This window comes from Chelonia mydas, chromosome 23 (assembly GCF_015237465.2).
Source record: "Chelonia mydas isolate rCheMyd1 chromosome 23, rCheMyd1.pri.v2, whole genome shotgun sequence".
Lineage (NCBI taxonomy): Eukaryota > Metazoa > Chordata > Testudines > Cheloniidae > Chelonia > Chelonia mydas.
In genome coordinates, this window is record NC_051263.2 from 9100106 (window position 1) to 9106244 (window position 6139).

The following is a 6139-nucleotide window of genomic DNA, read 5'->3' on the forward strand; positions in this document are numbered from 1 at the left end:
CAGCAGCCCAGAATGGACGGGGATGTTGCAGTGTTGTACGCGGTGGTAGGAAAGGGTCGCTCTCAAGTGCGGGAATCCCGGACGGCTCCGTAGCACTGGGTAAGGGCGACACTCTGTGAATAGTCCCACGTGGGATGGGGGTTGTTCTCCCCACAAAGCCAGTGCAGGGACTGGTTGGGGGTGCAGGATCTAACCCAGCCTCCCTGCCAACTCAGAGCTTCCATCTCCCACACCTGCTACCAAGATCTGTGCTGAGACCACTCACTGGCTCCACCTGCCAGGCCCCAGAGCTCACTCACCTGGAGCCTGAGCCCCTGCCCTTCCCCAGCATTTTATAACCCCAAAGACCAGGGGCTCAGACTGGGGAGTGAGCAGCATCTGAGCAGGGGGGCTCAACAGCAGGGAACTCCCCCAGCTCTCCTTGCAGATATGGGGACCGGCAGATAACACAGTATGCCCAGGGCTGTCCCCAGCCCATTGCTGGGGAATGCTTCCCTGCCCAGCGCTCAGGGAGCTACTGGGGAAGGGGTGGGCAGCAGCTGCATTTGAGCTGGTCACTGGGATTCCCTCTCACTTCCCCACAGGATTCCCAGTGCCCCACAAGCCTGCATGAGCCCCACACTCGCTGCCAGCCTGATTGGAGCCCCAGGGAAGGAGATGGTGATGGAGCCTGTTAACCAGCCAGCAAGAACCAGCGTTTGGGTCAATCGATGACACGGGGGAAGCTCCGACTCTTCTTGGGTGTGGCCAAGGTTAGACTTCGCGTCACAGCCCGTTGTTCTCGTTATGGCAGAACCTTCCTGGCTGAAGTTCCCAGCCCTCGGAGACTGTTCATGCGGAGGGACACCTGACATGCACACCTGTTTGTGGGAAATGCAAATGCAGGGTCCCAAATGGGTTCAAAATGTGGACCCAAATGGCTCCTGCATTTACTGAGGGTCCAGGAAGCAGATGCTGAGCCAAGTCTCTCTGGTGCCGGCCTGATGGTGGGGGTGGGGAGAGGGGCAGCGCGGGGATGCCTGCGTGGGCGTAGCTGTGCCAGCGACATGCTGTAATGTTGCTATCGGGGGGATGTGCTGGGGTCTGTGCTGAGACTCTGAGCATGTCCAGGGTGAACAAGGCGGCAGATTTTTGATGGTATTGAAGTGCCTAACTCCCCTGGATGTCAATGAGAGTTAGGTGCCTGAGTCACTTTAAAGACCTGGTCCCAAGGAGTCTCTGGCAGGCTGGGTCTGAGCTGGCTCCTGTGCAGTGAATAAAGTGATTTGCCTTCTCTCTGCCCAACCTGCCTCCTGGGAGCGTCGTACAGCATCACCTGGGGCCAGGCATTACGGTGAGACACATGTGCGGCAATTGCCTCCCCGAGTCCACTGGGGCCCCACGGAAACTTTGCGGTTACACAGACTCGGTTCAAGCAGCGTTTTCTCATCCCCACGGGGGCCGCAGAGACTCCCAGATACAGAGAGTCGTGAACATCACTGATCGAGGGGGACAGGGCCTGATCTCTCTCTCTCTCTCTCTCTCACACACGCACACACACTCACACACACACTCTCCCTCTTTCTCACACGCACACATTCTCTCTCTCTCTCTCCCCCTCCCCTTTCCCTCCTCCCCGCTCCGCCCCGCTCCTGTTCTCACACACACACACACACACACACACACTCTGACAAACAGTTTCATTAGCACAGAGTCGAGGCTGCCCCGGGGTATCTCGCTCCCGTCCAGAACGCTGAGACCAGCCAAACTCACACGTCTGAAACCCAGAACATTCCGAGTTCAGGTATTTCACACTCAGGCTTCCTAAAAGCAGGAAACCGAGGGAAGGGTCAGGCCTGTGCAACCTTAACTCTGCCCTCATTGATCGATGCCCCAATACGCCCAGGCTCTGCCTTCGCACTGTAGCAAACAGGAGCTAGAGGCACCCGCTCTCCGCTCACAGACCCAGCCTGCTCCACCCCAAGAACTCCGCCTCTGCTACATTTACACCCCTTCCCCCAGCCCCTCACTCCTACGCGCACGATGCCATTTAATGCTCGACTTTCCCTCGCCCTTCAGCAAACCCACAGAGCAGCCCCACCCCCACCTCCCTGCTGACAGTCCCCGGGCCGAGAACACCCCCGAGCCCAGCGACTGGCACAGCCTGCAGAGCGCAGCGCTGCACAGGGCAAACTGGGTCTCTCAAGTACAAACACCTCTTGGGCCTTCGCTCACCACCCGTCCCCCGTGGACTCCGAGCCCATCACAGCCCTGCCACGCTTCTCAGACAAACCCCTCCACCATTCACACAGCCGCACCTAGCGCAGGGAACGCAGCCGGAGCACAGGCCCATGGTTCCCAGTGGCTGCTGCCAGCTCCCGGGGAGCAGAGGTGAGGTGCGTGGGCGTTAACCTTAACCCTGCATTTCCTGGGGTTGACAGTCTGAGCTGTGCTGGACTCAGTGCCCTGGCAGGGCAGGAGCTATCGCCGGGCCCCTGAACCCTGCGTTACCAGCGTGTTTTGTCAGTGACTGATCCAGAAGCAGCTCTCACAAGTGTGTCCTCCCCTGTTCTATGCCGCTAAAGCAGCTTCTCTGCAGACACCCCCAGAGCAGGTGTTGTGTTCCCCTGTCATGGGGGAGAATTCCTGCTAGAGTCAGCTACCGACGGGGGGAACTGGGGCAAGTGGCGTCATCTCCTTGGGCCTGATAAAATGGGAATAATTCTCCCCTGCCTGCCAGAGGTGTGGGGAGGGAGAAATCCAGGTATGATTGGGAGGAGCTGAGATGCTACAGCGGTGAGGGCACCTAGCTAGACACGGCCAAGACAGAATGCCGTCTCCCCGTTCCAGAGAGAAAAGCAGCCTCAGTCGGGCAACCCGGGCAAGCCAGCCACAGAACTGACAAGCCTGACAAACAAATAATGTGGTGAATTCATGTTACTGGGGCTGGAGCTGTGGGAAGTAAAACCTGGGTTTGGACAAGAGACAGCAGTTTAATATCTGATGACTCTGGAAAGGTCGATTGGGTTGCTAGGAGCCCCCGTAGCACGTTCATGCCAGTTCCAGCGGGTGGGCGAGGAATGTGCAAAGAGAGAGTTGAGGGTTGATGGCTAGAGATGTTTTTTTTCTGGGGCCTGGCTGAAGGTGCCAGGAAGAGACGCTCAAGACACCAGAGACTAGTCCATGGGGGGCTGTATGGTCCAGGCAACTGGGAAGGCGGCACTGAGACCAAGTTCTGAGGACGTAAGACCCAGGAGTTTCTGAGAAGGACGTCTGCCCTGGGATCTGCAGTGAGACTTTCCCGTGTTCAAGAGGGTAAAGAGGGCACCTCTAGATGGACAGTCACTGAGTTCACTCCTGGCTTTACATGCAAGTAATAAAGTAAGAGTTCGTTAAACAAGCCCAGAGTAGCATTATGGTGACTGTCTGTTCCTGCCCGGGCTTTGAAGAGCACCTACCGTGTTCATCAGCGAGTATCCCACTCCTGGGGGTAGGGGTCTGGGATAAGGTAGAACAGTGGGGGAAGACACAAGTAAAATTTCCACTTGTGAAGCGTGGTGGTGGCAGGAGATACATAACCCCAAAGCATAGGGAACCGGACGTTGTAACAGGCGGCTATATTATATAATGGGCACTAGAGTCAGCAGATGATGAGGGGTGGGAAAGGGGCATCTACGTGCTCAGGAGAAGATGATTATATACTGATTATCTGTTACTGGAATCTGAAATCGAAGGCCCAATCTGCATAAAGAAACAGGCTGATCTGCCCTGTCTAGGTTCTGGTTATGAAACAGTCAAAAATTCGTAACCTCAGGGAAAATCCAGTTGTGAGTTTGGAAGCACTGACACCTTCCGCAGCCTGAGGTGAACATCAGAACATGAGAACAGCCAGACTGGGTCAGAACAATGCTCCATCTAGCCCAGTGTCCTGTCTTCTGAACAGAGCAGGCAATTTGTGAGTGATACGTCCCCTGTCGTCCACTCCCAGCTGCTGGCAGTGAGAAGATAGTGAGACACAGAGCATCGGGTTTCATCCCTGACCATCTTGGCTAATATTGATGGACCGATCCTCCAGGAACTTATCTAATGATTCTTTGAAACCCATTATACTTTTGGCCTTCACAACACCCCTGGCAATGAGTTCCACAGACGGACTGTGTGCTGTGTGAAGATGTACTTCCTTTCGTTTGTGTTAAACGTTTGTGTCCATTTATTCTTTTACGTAGAGACTGTCCAGTTTGACCAAAGAGAGATTGCTGAATTGGAATTAATTTGCAAATTGGATACAATTAACTTAGGCGTGAATAGAGACTGGGAATGGTTGATTCATTATAAAAAGTAGCCTATTTCCCCTAGTTTATTCCTCCCCCCCCCCACCCCCCCGCTCCCACTGTTCCTCAGATGTTCTTGTTAAACCCTGGATTTGTGCTGGAAATGGCCCAACTTGATTATCATACACATTGTAAGGAGAGTGATCACTTTACATAAGCTATTACCAGCAGGAGAGTGGGGTGGGGGGAGAGTAAACCTTTTGTAGTGATAAACACCCATTTTTTCATGGTCTGTGTATATAAAAACATCTTCTGTATTTTCCACAGTATGCATCCGATGAAGTGAGCTGTAGCTCACGAAAGCTTATGCTCAAATAAATTGGTTAGTCTCTAAGGTGCCACGAGTACTCCTTTTCTTTTTGCGAACTTTTAGGTCTGTAATCGAGTGACCAAAGAGATTGAAGTGTTCTCCGACTGGTTATTGAATGTTATAATTCTTGACGTCTGATTTGTTCTGATATGTTCTGTTTGCAGTCATGTAACCCAGAAAGATGAGTTTTAGTACTGATGACAGCAGGATTTCTGCAGCATTTATATTTTTATATTAACTTAGATTATTTTCATTCGGTGTAAGTCTAGTTTGAGCAGAGCGAGCGCGTGTCCGTCTCCCCGTGCTGGGAAGCTCTTGCCCAGCTGCAGTGTAGATGGACCCAGTGAGACGATACAGTCTCAGCTCACCAGCAGCCTCCCCATTGTCAGGTCTATTGTAGGCAGCGTGACAATGGAGAGTTTCACGGCAGGCTCTGGAGGATACTGAGGTAGCTTTGTGGATGTTTATGGGGATTCTTCCCAAGTGTAGGGACAAGAGAGGGGTTATTGGGAGAGTTAATGAGTGTTTGTACTGCGAGGGGAAAGAGCCAGAAGAGAGTGAGAGATGAAGCGGAAGAGGGAGGGAGGGGATGAGTGATTAGAAGCTGGGATGAGATGAGTAGATGAGAAACTTCTGTGTCTGTGACAGGTAGAAGAAGGAGAGAGCTGTAGGATGTGGGGAGGAAGGAAGCAGTGGGAAGGTCACATCATATTGTGCCAGCTTTCCCTCTAAATACCCTAGTGAGACCCTGTGCAGAGAGAAGAGGAGGCGGGAGTGGGAAAATCTGAGGAGGGTGACTAAAGGGCTGGGGTTGTGGGCGTGGCTGTTGATCTGAGGGGAGAGTTGCAGGTGCTTGACTAGGAAGACGGCAGAACTGACGGAGGACAGAACAAATTTGTAGTGGAGGAAACCTGCCTGGGGACGAGATTCCCACCAGAGACGCTCGGCAGCGCGAGACCAGGAGGACGCCCCGTGTGCTCATTACCATAATGGCAAAAGCTCCATGTATTTTAAATTTGTGTAGCTCTGATAAGCTCCCAACTGACCTGGCTGCACTAACGATGGGAATTTATATTTTAGTGCACAGGGGCGCTGGCTGCAAGTCAGGAAATCTGCCGCTCTCCCGGTGAGTGTCGGTGCCGTGTAACAACGTTAATTATAGAACAGAGGGGCCCGATCCTCAGGCACACTAAGACCTCTTAATAGCACTTGGGCAGTGTAAGGAGGCTAACAGAGGGTGTAAATTCACACTCACTTTACCCGTGGACGGGGCTTTAGTGTAAATGAGAAGCAGGCCCTGTGTGTCTGGCGGGTGGGGCAGAGCACCAGGAATCAGGTCTCATGGGGGACACTTTGGATATTGCCACTGACTGTAAAAAAGCCTGCCGCTGATTCATTGGGCCCGACTCCTTGTGACTTCAGTGGGAGAAGAGTCAGACCCACGGGATGAGTGCGGGGGCCCCGAATCCCATGGGAGTGTAAATGGCAGCACACGGGATCGGGTGTAAATTGATCTGAA